This window comes from Rutilus rutilus, assembly GCF_951802725.1.
Source record: "Rutilus rutilus genome assembly, chromosome: 11".
NCBI classification, from domain to species: Eukaryota; Metazoa; Chordata; class Actinopteri; order Cypriniformes; family Leuciscidae; genus Rutilus; species Rutilus rutilus.
In genome coordinates this window covers 20,263,780-20,277,544 of record NC_140216.1, presented here as the reverse complement: position 1 = coordinate 20,277,544, position 13,765 = coordinate 20,263,780, and the positions used below count along the sequence as shown (strand labels likewise).

The 13,765-nt window shown below is 39.2% G+C and overlaps 1 protein-coding gene across 15 annotated transcripts in view; it reads right to left on the bottom strand.

Annotated features, from left to right (window-relative positions):
* thrb (thyroid hormone receptor beta) overlaps nucleotides 1–13,765 on the bottom strand; it is a 443,394-nt gene that overhangs the window by 301,643 nt on the left and 127,986 nt on the right. For 5 of the 15 annotated variants that reach the window (XM_084422934.1, XM_084422922.1, XM_084422925.1 and 2 more), the window contains one exon: nucleotides 12,345–12,404. The exons of 8 other annotated variants lie outside the window; for them this stretch is intronic. The gene's annotated coding sequence lies outside the window, so the exon portion shown is untranslated. The remainder of the gene's footprint in view (nucleotides 1–12,344; nucleotides 12,405–13,765) is intronic. 2 more of the 15 variants (XM_084422918.1, XM_084422919.1) reach the window with 1 other exon arrangement.

Below are 13,765 nucleotides of genomic sequence, written 5' to 3'. Positions count from 1 at the left end.
TCAAATATAAACATGTTTTGTCAGGGCATCACTCCCGAACCGGCATCAACACTCCATTTTCAACATCTGCTTCCTCCTTCACACCACAGACACGTCTTCTTGCCGTCTGTGTCTGGCGTGATTTAACTTCTCCCCAGTTGTTCCATGAAAACCTGCAAAGCACGGCCTGCGGTGTAAGATATCTACGACCGGACTCTCGTAGACTCGTAAGTTACACGGACTTCATCCTCCGTTAAGTGCTTAACACACAAAAAAGTGCCCCTCTTCTCTCGATATAGCCCAAATCCAGCGCTTTTTCAACATTTCGTCACAAGGAAAGCTGTGCAATTATAAATAGGGTTGTTTCTTCTATGAGTGAAAACATAAAAAGGTACGCAACAGGACTGGCCGCTTTTAGTCTCCACATTTGTCCTCCGACTTCTACTGCTAGCGCTTTCACCAGAAAAGAGTTTACCCTACTTCCGGTCTCAGCAGCCATTTTTGTGAAATAGGCCTATTAATCTTTCTTTCTTACTAACTCCAAACTAAATTCAAATTTTGACAGTTGGAGAGGCCCAATAGACTCCATTAGCTGCCGCTCTATGTACACTCATTTAAGCTTCCATTCTATCTTATCTATCTATCTATCTATCTATCTATCTATCTATCTATCTATCTATCTATCTATCTATCTATCTTTTCAACTAATCATTCTTTCTAACTAATCTTCCCTTCTTTCTTTTTCTCTTTCTTTCTTTCTCTCTTTCTTTCTCTTTCTTTCGCTCTTTTTCTTTCTTTCTTTCTTTCTTTCTTTCTTTCTTTCTTTCTTTCTTTCTTTCTTTCTAACTAATCTTTCTTTCTTTCTAACTAATCTTTCTTTCTTTCATTCTAACTCCAAACTAAATTCAAATTTTGACAGTTGGAGAGGCTCATTAGACTCCATTAGCTGCCATTCTATGTACTATTTATAATCAATCAAGACTTGTTTAAGCTTCCCTTCTATCTAATATTTCTAAACTGAAAACATTCAAACTTCTACAAACTTTTAAAACTACTAAACTAACACTTAAACTAATTAAAACTGAAAACATTCAAACTTTTAAAACTACTTAACTAACACTTAAACTAATTAAAACTAAAAACCTTCAAACTTCAAGCTTTTAAAAATTCTTCAAACTTTCTGGCAAGGCTTTTTCATGCCAACTTAAAGTTTGTCTACAAACTTTTTCATCTAGTTGTTTAATATTGTTTGTTCAGTGCCTATTTTGTTTGTATATTTGTTTATTTCTCAAAAAAAAAAAAAAAAAAAACATGTATGTGATCATTTTATATAACATAATATAATATACTAGATATCACACGAGAAGGAAAAAAAGTTCCAAACTCCACAGAACCGCTGCGCCTCTAAGCAACACGTGGTGTTTTCTTACTGAACAAATCTTACTCTAACGAATTGGCTGAATTAATGATTGAACTCACTCGTTAAGACAGTGACTTGCCACCACCTACTGGCTGTTTTAGTTTCATATTTAAACGTATAATTTCATCGATTCTGTCAAATGTTATAAAAAATATATAAAAAACATGTATGCAATTGTAATTGCAGAGTAAATGCATTCTCCTCTGCATTAAGCAGTAAAATATACCTAATGCCACTTGAAGAGACAGCTTCTGCACAGCAGAGGTCCTGCAAAGATGGCTTTTGTTGATTTTATTCGACTGGTACACTAAACAGCCATACAGTGCCTAATTATTGTAGCCTGATAACCAAATTTATCTCTTTATGATGATGCATTTTTAACTAAAACATGTCCCTGGAAATAAATGTATAGAGGGAAATGTCACCTCTTAATATGAAATTTTGTTTCTGTTGCTGTCAAGATTGTTTTTGGAAGTTAAATAAAAATTAAACCTTGATATGCTTCTTACAGAGCCACTCCTTGGTTATCCTGGCTGTGTGCTTCGGGTCATTGTCATGTTGGAAGACCCAGCCTCGACCCATCTTCAATGCTCTAACTGAGGGAAGGAGGTTGTTCCCCAAAATCTGGCAATACATGGCCCCGGTCATCCTCTCCTTAATACAGTGCAGTCGCCCTGTCCCATGTGCAGAAAAACACCCCCAAAGCATGATGCTACCACCCCCATGCTTCACAGTAGGGATGGTGTTCTTGGGATGGTACTCATCATTCTTCTTCCTCCAAACACGTTTAGTGGAATTATGACCAAAAAGTTCTATTTTGGTCTCATCTGACCACATGACTTTCTCCCATGACTCCTCTGGATCATCCAAATGGTCATTGGCAAACTTAAGACGGGCCTTGACATGTGCTGGTTTAAGCAGGGGAACCTTCCGTGCCATGCATGATTTCAAACCATGACGTCTTAGTGTATTACCAACAGTAACCTTGGAAACGGTGGTCCCAGCTCTTTTCAGGTCATTGACCAGCTCCTCCCGTGTAGTTCTGGGCTGATTTCTCACCTTTCTTAGGATCATTGAGACCCCACGAGGTGAGATCTTGCATGGAGCCCCAGTCCGAGGGAGATTGACAGTCATGTTTAGCTTCTTCCATTTTCTAATGATTGCTCCAACAGTGGACCTTTTTTCACCAAGCTGCTTGGCAATTTCCCCGTAGCCCTTTCCAGCCTTGTGGAGGTGTACAATTTTGTCTCTAGTGTCTTTGGACAGCTCTTTGGTCTTGGCCATGTTAGTAGTTGGATTCTTACTGATTGTATGGGGTGGACAGGTGTCTTTATGCAGCTAACGACCTCAAACAGGTGCATCTAATTTAGGATAATAAATGGAGTGGAGGTGGACATTTTAAAGGCAGACTAACAGGTCTTTGAGGGTCAGAATTCTAGCTGATAGACAGGTGTTCAAATACTTATTTGCAGCTGTATCATACAAATAAATAGTTAAAAAAATCATATATTGTGATTTCTGGATTTTTTTTTTTAGATTATGTCTCTCACAGTGGACATGCACCTACGATGACAATTTCAGACCCCTCCATGATTTCCAAGTGGGAGAAATGAAGCTAGCGCAAGTTCTGCCAGGAAGACTCAATCGTTCGCGTCATTAATTACCTCCTCATCTATCCAATCATATCATTTACTGTAGCTTAAAAGGGCAGCGCTTACACATGTCTGAGTTCGCAGATGCTGTCACTCCAGTACCTCCATCCTCCCCGCCTCCACCAAGATGGGATCTTTCCTCCAACTCCTCTACTCAACCAAGCTGGGTCCTCCCTCTATCAACCCCAACACCATCAGTAAGGCTATCCCTTCCATCCTGAAGACTTCAGATGTCTTTTCCTCCATCCACCCCACCACCACCAGATGGCCCCTTTCCTTACTCCGCCGGGGGGTGAGCGGCGCCCCCGCCTTCGTCTTCAGGCGGGACTCGCAGATTCAGTACCCTCTGAATGCGAGTTATGAACGGGGCCTATGCCAAAGAACCTGATTGCTTGCTGAGCTCCTAAATAAATGTTATTGTTACAGTATTAATTCTCCCGAGTCTTTCTGGTAGAACTTGCAAAATAGCAGGGTGTTCAAATACTTATTTTCCTCACTGTATATACACTGCATGGCGTTAGATGCATGTCTCACTAGCTGCTATTACATGAGCACCTTTGGTTTGATTTAATCCGGAATAATTTCAATTGATGCAGTATCTAAGACCAGCATCTATGAAATATGCGTTATATTTCAAGCATGTGAATTGTTACAGGTTATGCATGCAAAATTAGGAAACTAGGAATGTAAACTTCAATACAGACTCCAGTGAAATGTGCGCTGGTTTCTCTCCGCATTCTGAGCTGCTGTGCGAGTCTCATCGACAACAAACGCAAGCTATCAGCCCCACCCAACACTTTACATTAAATGTGATCAATAGTGGACACTTGCACGCGCTTCCATGTCAAAGTGTCTGTTATCAGATCTGTTGAAGATGCTGTTTCTCTTATTGTGTGCAGCCAAGACATTTTAGAAATCCTGACCGGATTTGGAACAGTTTGTTTTCCATGTCCGTAATAAAGATGGTAACGTCTCGGTTACTAATGTTACCTCGGTTCCCTGAGAGAAGGAAACGACTATTGCGTAAGTAGCTTACGCTATGAGAAAACTCCTTTTCTCGAGAATATTGAAGCCAAATTTTTAAAACACAGTGCAGCTGCACAGCAGACAGCTAGCTGAGCGTCAAGAGCTTTGCTGTGCGTCATTGGCTGTGCGATCCCCTGATCCCCTGATCTAAGCACAGTAGCACGGCGGGTTATGCAATGCTCGTTCCCTTCTCTCAGGGAACCGAGCTTACGTTAGTAACCGAGACATTCCCTTTCGAGAGGTCTCTCGTATTGCGTAAGTAGCTTATGCTATGGGAACCCCTTTCAAAATGCCGTGCGTGCTTAAAACTTCGCCCCATACTATAGCCTAGGGCAGAGCGCCCGAGGCACATAGAAGAGTAAAGTTATGAGTCCTAATAGAGGCCAGACCAGTGACGAGCCTCATATAGGGAACCAAGGAATGGGCCTTAACCCTTTAAAACCGGATGTGTCGACACAGCCAACCAAGCTGTATTCATGTCACTGTAACTCTTCAACCGTTTGCACTATCAAAATAATTCAAATAGTTCCTGAAAGTAGACATTGTGCGCTTTTCGCCAATATACGGCTTATTACGGTAATGTCATGCTTTCCGTCTACAAATGACAGCAGCGCGGGATGGAAGGATTTGAACAGAGAGATACGACGCGCGGCAGGTTAGAGTGTTTTGGATTGCATAAAATAATAAAAGAAACAAAGTGTTGTCGCCAATACATGGCGAAATAAGTGTTAGACAGCAGAAGAGGGGATTGGGATGATTTTTAATGAAATTTGGGAGGCGGATGGCCGTTACTCTTTCACGTATCTAAGCATGTGTATGTGTGCGACCTGTGCGTGCCTATGAATGCGTGCATTTGTATGTGTGCGTGTATGACAAAAAGCGTCCTAAATGAAAACTGTGCAACCCAATGTCACAAAAAAGACTTGTATATATGTATTATAGTTCATTTCTCAACTTTAAAGTGTTAGTTTTTTTCGTTCTGTTTTTTCTGTTTTTTTCTAAATAAAAATCAGTAAATTTACTCTCGTTTTTTTTTTTTTTTTGTCTATTTAAATTCTATTTACAAACTCACCACACACAATAATGCTCAATAACTGTAATTTGTTGAAAGCTTATCTTTTTCTGCAAAAGATGACACCTTGCACATGAAGATAGCACATTGTTTTATAATTTTACAGTCAAAAAATCTAATTATGTGAAAAACACCTATTTTAGTTTCAGGTTCTAAAGGGTTAAAAAGGGCCAAACCCCTTATTTAAAATGTATAAGAACCGTAGTTTGGATTGAACCAGGACCAGATATACAGCCTTATAGTATGGTGAATTGTGCTTAACACTTATTATATTGAAAGAACCTTTGTTTGTAAAGTGGGAACTTCCAGGTTATAAAATCTCATAAATGCTCCGTAAAACCCTTGACTGCTGGGCCGAACAGACCGGTGGTAGAGATAGGGGGAGTCGAGAAAGCTGCCCTGTCTGCATCCTTCATCTCTGTTAAGTTCAACCAAAGATGACATTCAAGCACCGTCAAGTTCGCCATGCTCCTGCCGATCGCCTGGGCGGTTGATTTGGTAGCTCGCAGAGCCAGGTCAGTGGCGCTGCGCAGGTCTCTGAAAGCTTCCGGTTCAGGTCCAGACTCGTCCATCGAGCGGAGAAGTTTGGCCTGAAAAACTTGGAGGACAGCCATGGTGTGAAGCGCCGAAGCAGCTTGGCCAGGGGAGGCGTAGGCTCGGCCGGCGAGAACTGAAAAGGCCGGCAAGGCTTGGACGGGTGAGTCGTTTTAGCTTTCCATCCCATGGCGGTGGGCGGGTAAAGCTGCCACAGCTTCTTCGAGGGGTGGATTCATCTCGTATCCTTTTTCCACAGCGCCGTCGACAGTCGAGAGTGTTGAGGAAACAGAAGGCTTTAGATGAGCTGAACTTCGCTAGCCCGTCGTGTACTTCAGGAAAGAAAGGCGCATACCCTGCAGGAACCATTCATCCAGTCTGCTACGTGTGGGCTCCTCGGGTGAAGACCACTCGAGCTCGAGGTCTTCAATGGCCCTAGTTAGCACGCGGAGAAGCTCTGCGTCAAGGCTGGTTCTCAAGTCGCTCGTGCTGGCTTGTGTTGAGGGTGCGGGGTTGGCCACGGAGCACGTCCATTCCTCACATTCAGATGCAGCGAGGGAAAGGCTGTCATCCTTGTCGTCCTCCTCATCTGATGCCCCAAAAGAGACGAGACCGGCCGCTCGCTGAGAGGGGTCGCTGGTCCGCCTGTGTGAACAGGACCGGCGAGGTTGTTTCTCTGGGAGACAGAGAGGTACGCGGGGACTGGGCCAGCGTGTGCTCTCTTGTATTCGCCCGCTCTGGCATCCTCTGTCCGCGGTAGGGCTGTTGCGGTGAAGGATTTTCCCTTGCGGTAATTTTGAATGGCTCAATAGCGCGATATGTGGTTTTATCGCCATTTATTTATTTATTTATTTATTTATTTATTTATTTATGTTTGATTTATTTATATTTATTTGTTGCTATATAAAGGTCAGCATGCACAAAAACGAGTACATTTTCAGTAACCAATGTAACCGAAACTCAACAGCGTCTATCTGCGCATTGAAAGGCTGTCACTCAGCGCGCAGTTACAGTGGGAACAGACTGTCTTTGAATGAGTCATTATAACCGTTCATTCAACGAACACGTTCAAAAAACGCTGATTCATTAAAAGATAGTAATGAAACAAGGTGTTAATTATTTTTAACTTTGAGCTCCACTTTTCAAGGCTCAGCTGACCAGCAATGCGTCGCATGGGTAACGCTGAAGCTGATGCGATTCAATGCGTGACTCTCTGATTTTTGTTTCCCGCGGCTTCCTCGTGCTGTGGAATGCTGACCAGCACTGTCGCTGATGCCATTCATGGTAAATGCCCTTAAACGTCAAAAGGATGACACAACATATTTGGCTTTCCTTGGATACAGCAACCTTTTCACGAATCTATATGACTTGACTTCCAAGACAGACGCAGGTAATCGCACGCGCTCAGTCGATCACTCTCATTCACTGTCTCTTTAGGCTTAAGTGCAAATCCACGAAGCCTCTGTACAAATCACCATGATAAAAACATCTCGTTATCATTATTAACTTATTTAACATTCAATACACATGCACGAAGTTCAAAACAAGAAGGGTATTGCCTTATGAAAAAAAATGCGAATATCGCGGTTGCTGCGGTTACTTGCATTCCTCTGCGGTTGTCTTGTCAGTAACGCGGTACTGCAATATTGCGGTTATCGCGACAGCCCTAGTGCGCGGCGCTTTTTCGTGCGCGGCTCGAGCAAAGGAAAAGGGGGAGTGGGCGCGGGGTCGTCGTTGGCGAAGCTGGTCAGTCGAGCCCTCAGTGTAGAGCGCCATTTCATCACACTTCGGCCAGCCGCCCTTAGAGAGTGTAGCTTCCGTGTGGTCACGGCCCAGACAGGAAGCGCAGAGATTGTGACGATCTGTGACGAAGACAGGGCCTCTGCACGAGGCGCAGGTGACCCGAGGCATTTGAAACAACGCCTGTGAAATTGCTCGTGAGTCGCAGCGGCGAACACACTAGCTTTTTGTAAAAGGACATAGCACGCCGGATGGCACAGCAGAACAGCAGATCTGCTTAGCAGGTGGCTTGTTCCGCTGAAGGCTTTTTGACGGCGGCGAAGAAGGCTTCTTTAATCCGGAGGACAGCGAAGTGGAAACTTGCTGAAGGAGATTAAATCTGATTCTATGGCGAAAATGGGGGCTTATATAGCTATAAGCCACGCCCATTCCGGCATGCTCTGACGCCCATGGGCGCGAAGCGACCTGACTTCTTCGCGCGCACGAGCCGCCTCACCATAGGTTTGTGCAGTTGCTGCAGCACAGCCAATGACCACGCTTGACGTTCAGCTAGCTGTCTGCTGTGCAGCTGCACTGCGTTTAAAAAATTTGGCTTCAATATTCTCGAGAAAATAAGTTTTCCCATAGTGTAAGCTACTTACGCAATACGAGAGACCTCTCGAAAGGGAACCCTGTATGCATACAGTTATGGTGATAATAAATGACTTAAACCGTGATATAAGATTTTGGATATATTGCCCATCTCCAAGTCATTCATTCCCTGTGGGACTTTTTGCAAAGGCACGTCCATACACCTCTTGCGTTTCGTTCACACCACAAGGTTTCGCTGTATCCTCAAAGCTTCAGCACTACCACTCTGAGCTTGATTGCTATGTCTGAGGTAAAACGCCCCCCTCATTAGCATACAGAGGAAGAAATGTATAAATAAATCCATAAATAAATAAATAAATGTAGACATAAATACATATATACCTAAATAAATGTGAAAATAAATAAAAGTGGAAATAAATAAATGCATAAATGCATAAATAAATAAATGATATAAAAATACAATTATACATAAATAAGGAAATAAGTGTATAAATGTATATACAGGTGTGTATAAATATATTTGTTATACATATTATTTATGTATAATTGTATTTTTTTCCACATTTATTTATTTATTTATGCATTTATTTATTTCCACTTATATATAAGAATATTATATATATACAGTACCAGTCAAAAGTTTGGAAACACTACTATTTTTAATGCTTTTGCAAGAAGTCTCTTATGCTCATCAAGCCTGCAGTTAAAAAAAAAAAAAAAAAAAAAAAAAAAACAGTAATATTATGAAATATTATTACAATTTAAAATAATGGTTCTCTTTTTTAATATACTTTAAAATGTAATTTATTTTTGTGATGCAAAGCTGAATTTTCATCAGCAAGTACTCCAGTCTTTGGTGTCTTATGATCCTTCAGAAATCATTCTAATATGATAATTTGATACTCAGTTATTATCAATGATGGAAACAGTTGTGCTGTTTAATATATTTTTTTGGAATACTTTTTTCAGGATTCATTGATGAGTAAAACGTTAACAGCATTGATTCATAAAAACAGCATTTATTCAAAATAAAAACATTTCTAACAATATAAATCGTTACCATCACCTTTTATCAATTTAACGCATTCTTGTTGAATTAAAGTACTAATTTCTTTAAAAAAAAAGAAGTTATTGTTCCCAAACTTTTGAACGGTAGTGTATATTGTTACAAAAGATTTCTATTCTAAATAAATACAGTTCTTTTTAACTTTTTATTCATCAAATAATCCTGAAAAAAGTATCTCAGGTTATAAAAAAATATTAAGCAGCACAACTGTTTCCAACATTGATCATAAATCAGCATATTAGAATGATTTCTGAAGGATCATAAGACACCAAAGACTGGAGTACTTGCTGATGAAAATTCAGCTTTGCATCACAAAAATAAATTACATTTTAAAGTATATTAAAAAAGAGAACCATTATTTTAAATTGTAATAATATTTCATAATATTACTGTTTTTTTTTTTTTTTAACTGCAGGCTTGATGAGCATAAGAGACTTCTTTCAAAAGCATTAAAAATAGTAGTGTTTCCAAACTTTTGACTGGTACTATATATATATATATATATATATATATATATATATATATATATATGACTTATACATATATATAAATAATGAAAGTCAATGGTGATCAAAACAGAGATGGATTTGGTCTCCATTGCCGTTCATTACATTTGGACAAAAACATCTTTTTTGTTCTATGGAAGAAAGAAAGTCAAAGGCTTGGAATAACATGAAAGAAAGTAAATGACAGCAGAATGATAATTTTTGGGTGAGCTATCCCTTTATCTCTCAGACTTGCTCGTTGTTCAATGAAACATTAAACAGGGTTTTTTCCTGGGTCAAAAATGGTCTTTCGTTGTGGCCAACATTTTATGTTCTTTAAATTCGCAATGGTCACGTAACTTGAGACCACCACCTATGATATATAGGGCTTTTAAATTACGTGAGATAACATATGATTTGCTTTGGCAGCCCAAGATATTGCATGTATACCAGCCAAAAAAAAAAAAGAAATGCAGGAAAAGCCAGATTAAATCATATTGAAATAAGCAGCATCAAATGTATTACATTCAGCCACAGTGCTTTCTAATGTTTAGCATTATCTAGGTCTAGGAGTTAACAGCAAACTTAGTCTATCTTCATACTGAAAAACAATATACCAAAATATAGAGCTTCAACAACTTGCAAACTGATGAAACATTGTATATTAAATAGATAACCTTCCATGTTCTTTTTTTTTCTTTTTTTTTCTTGGAGTGCAGTAGCTCACTATTCTTTGTTGAGAAGCATTAGGGAAATGTTAATTATTCAAACGAAAGTTGAAAGATGTAATTTGAATTCGTGAGTGACAGGCAAGTAGAAGGGTGGGGGCACACTGGGGGGCCCATCAGTTATCAGGAGGGGCTAGTGCCACAAGGCCCTGCCCGTCTACACCACTGCTTGCAATACATCTCACAAGTAATATGGACGAGCCAAAAAAATTATTGAAGCCAGAATTGCAGCTTAGTGAGATTACAAAATTGCTGCGAAAGGCTGCGATTTAATTAAATATATGCACTGAGTGTTTCAGAGTGAAGCGTGGCACTGTGTTCTGCGCCAAATGAACTATCTCTGCATTTGCAGTTTTGGTCACTTTAACATGCATTTGGGAATGCAAACAGGAACCAACCAACATTCCATTCTTGTATTCAGAAGCATTTTTTCAACAAAAGAGAAGCTTTAAGGCCTCCCTGTGGTTTTTGGTCAAAATAAGTTTAATGGTTGTAAGAATTGAGAAATTACAAAATGCCGGACAGTCTGGTTGAAGAGCGACCAGACCCTGAGAGGACAATGGACCTCTCTGGAAATTAACATTTGAACTAGCCCTCGTGCACTATCGAGACGAAAGTCTCACCTCCGAGTCATCCTAATCTACATTTCATTCCCTCTTCCCTCACCCCCTCTCTCTCATGCTCAGATCACCTGTATTCACTCAAGAAAATGTATAGTTTAATGTGAATGATTATCACAGAGTATTTTTCTCTGGTATCATTTAAAATGTCACAATGTGACTGGTACAAATGTCTCATTTCCAAATAAGTAAAACAAAAGGTAATAAGGTTTTTAAGAGTTTAGGGATAACTGACACACAAAGGACGGTGGTCTCTATGGTCTCCACCCCCACCCCCAAAAGGTGTAACTTCTGAATGCAAATTTCCATTGTTAAAAGATGTTTCCAAGTAAAAGAGGTCCTTACTATATAATGAAATGCAGCAGGGGATTCTGGGCCTTTTCTGTACCTCAGATTAGCCCGTGAGGCTGAGAGTGAGACCTCTCAGCCTCATGTATTTCTTAATGTTGGGTTGCATCTCTTCTTTTTATTCCAGAGCATTTGATGTTTTGTATCGATTATCTTTGATTTGATTATGAAATTGGCATGATACATTTACCTGACATAATAAATTGGTACATTTGATTATTCTAACTGACTTTGACATTATTTTCATTAAAGAGTTAAAAGGAATAGTCAAACATTCGCTCATAATTAATGATCTACAGATATCATTAAAACATTTTCATTTATGGAGTCAGATGAAATAATCAGAGAACACATATTCAAATGTATTGCATTTAATCAAAAAATACTTTGCCTCGAGAAAAGACAGTAACACGTTAAGACCTTCCGCGCTGGTCGGATGCCTCCATTGGGCCGATCGAGCGCGAGCTTACATGGTTTAAAATTTGAAAATGAAGAATTTAAGACTTTGTGCTTTTAAAAAATAGTGCTTTTTTCAGTTGTAATGTGAAATAAAATTATTATTGTAATATTATTTTTCTTAAATATTTTTAAATGAAATATTACAATAGTAACATTTCTTTTGTTATTTAGTATTTTTATATTTTATTTAATAATAATAATAATAATAATAATAATAATAATAATAATAATACAAAACATTGAATATGCATTTTAAAAATCACAATTAATTTTTTTTCCTGCAAATCATGCAGCCCTAATATGGACAACTTTTATGACACTTCAATGGTGCTTTTTTGTTCTTTTTAGAGCTTGACAGCCACTGGTCACCATTCATTCACTTTCATTATATTGAAAATAACTGCTATGCCGTTTTGTAATGACATGAGAATGAATAAATGATAACAGAATTTGTTTAATAGAAATGTTGCTCTAAACAAATCTGGTAAAATGGCATGACAACGGCTGATGATAGACAGGGCAAATTCATTCCCACTGAACACGATGCCCACCACATGACATGTGAGCTCCACAAAAGAGCTGACATTATGCAACCACAAACAAACTAAAATAGAAGACGATCACCTTACATCCTGCCTTACATCCCCTAAATCTTGTCATGAGAGCTTCCTCGCTTGCTTTGCCCTAAGGAGAAAACAAGAAACAAACATAAACATACAAAATCACACAACAACTCTTTTGAGTTTCCACCTTAATTTTAGCCCAAAGGAAAGTAGACAACTCCGAATTATATATATTATATATATTTGGTGGCAATACAAAACAATGCGAATAATGTGGTCATTTAATGCACTTTTTTTTATTTGGCCCATAAGCCATTAGACATGGGCAAACTGCAGCCAGCTGGACGGATTCGGCCGTTCATGTGGTTTAATCCAGCCCATAGATTCTTTATCCTGAAAATGTTTTTTCCCCCTCTTTTCAATAGCTCTATTATATTGCAATAGGACCTAATGAGCCTCCACAAGTGTTGCCAGATTCCACAAGATCCAAACCACCCAGTCAGAGCATTGAACTTGTTCAATTCTGAAATATTCCACTCAATGTTATAATCAATTTGACCAATCTAGCAACAATAATCATGTGCTTTCTTTCAAATGCCAAATAAGTATGAAGGAACTTATCGATTTCCAGAATACTCTGCTCAACAAAATGTTTAGTACAACCACTGCGTGTTCACACACAAAGCTTATGCTGTCTGGGGCTACTAACATCTGCCAGCCAACCATCAATGATAAAGTAATAAATCCAAACACAAATATCCACTACTGGCTCTACTTTAAATGACCACCTTAAACTCTGCCGTTCATTGTCCTTCTTGTTTATTGTCAGCTATGTGTGAGAATCAAAAATCAATCAGTTTTTGATTGTGCGATCTATTTGCAGCATTAAAACATCTGTTTTCTGTCTGTGTTAATATATGTATAAACTTTTAAAAGAAAAAGCTATGATAATCATACATTTTACTATTACTATGAAAACAAAGAAGAGAAGTTAAAAAAGAAGACATTTATAATCCCCTGTCTTCTGAGAGACTCTGAACACCCTCACAACACCCACGCCCTCTTCTCTGTCCTCTGTCTTTCTCTGTCCTTCAGTGCTTGAAGGCCGTCCAGCACACTGGCACACATTTTTGGCTCAAGCAGCATGTTTGCTTGAGCTTTGTATCTACTTTGCCTCTCTCTACCCTCTCAGCCTTTGTTTTTCACTTAACTTATTTAGATCAGCTTAGAAAAAGCTCTTAGGAATAGTTTGCCCTGAAATTAACATTCTGTTAATTACTCACCCTCAGGTTGTTCCAAACTGTTGTTCATGTTTAGGAGTTTGTGTGAGTTGTGCGTTCTGCATTGCTACACTACTGAAAATAGACAATAGACCTTTTTGCCCGATGTGACCGCACCTTAAGATTGCACATTATAATGGAAAAATGCAATAAACTCGTCTGCGTTATGCCATGAAACAAGTACACAAGTCATATGGACTAC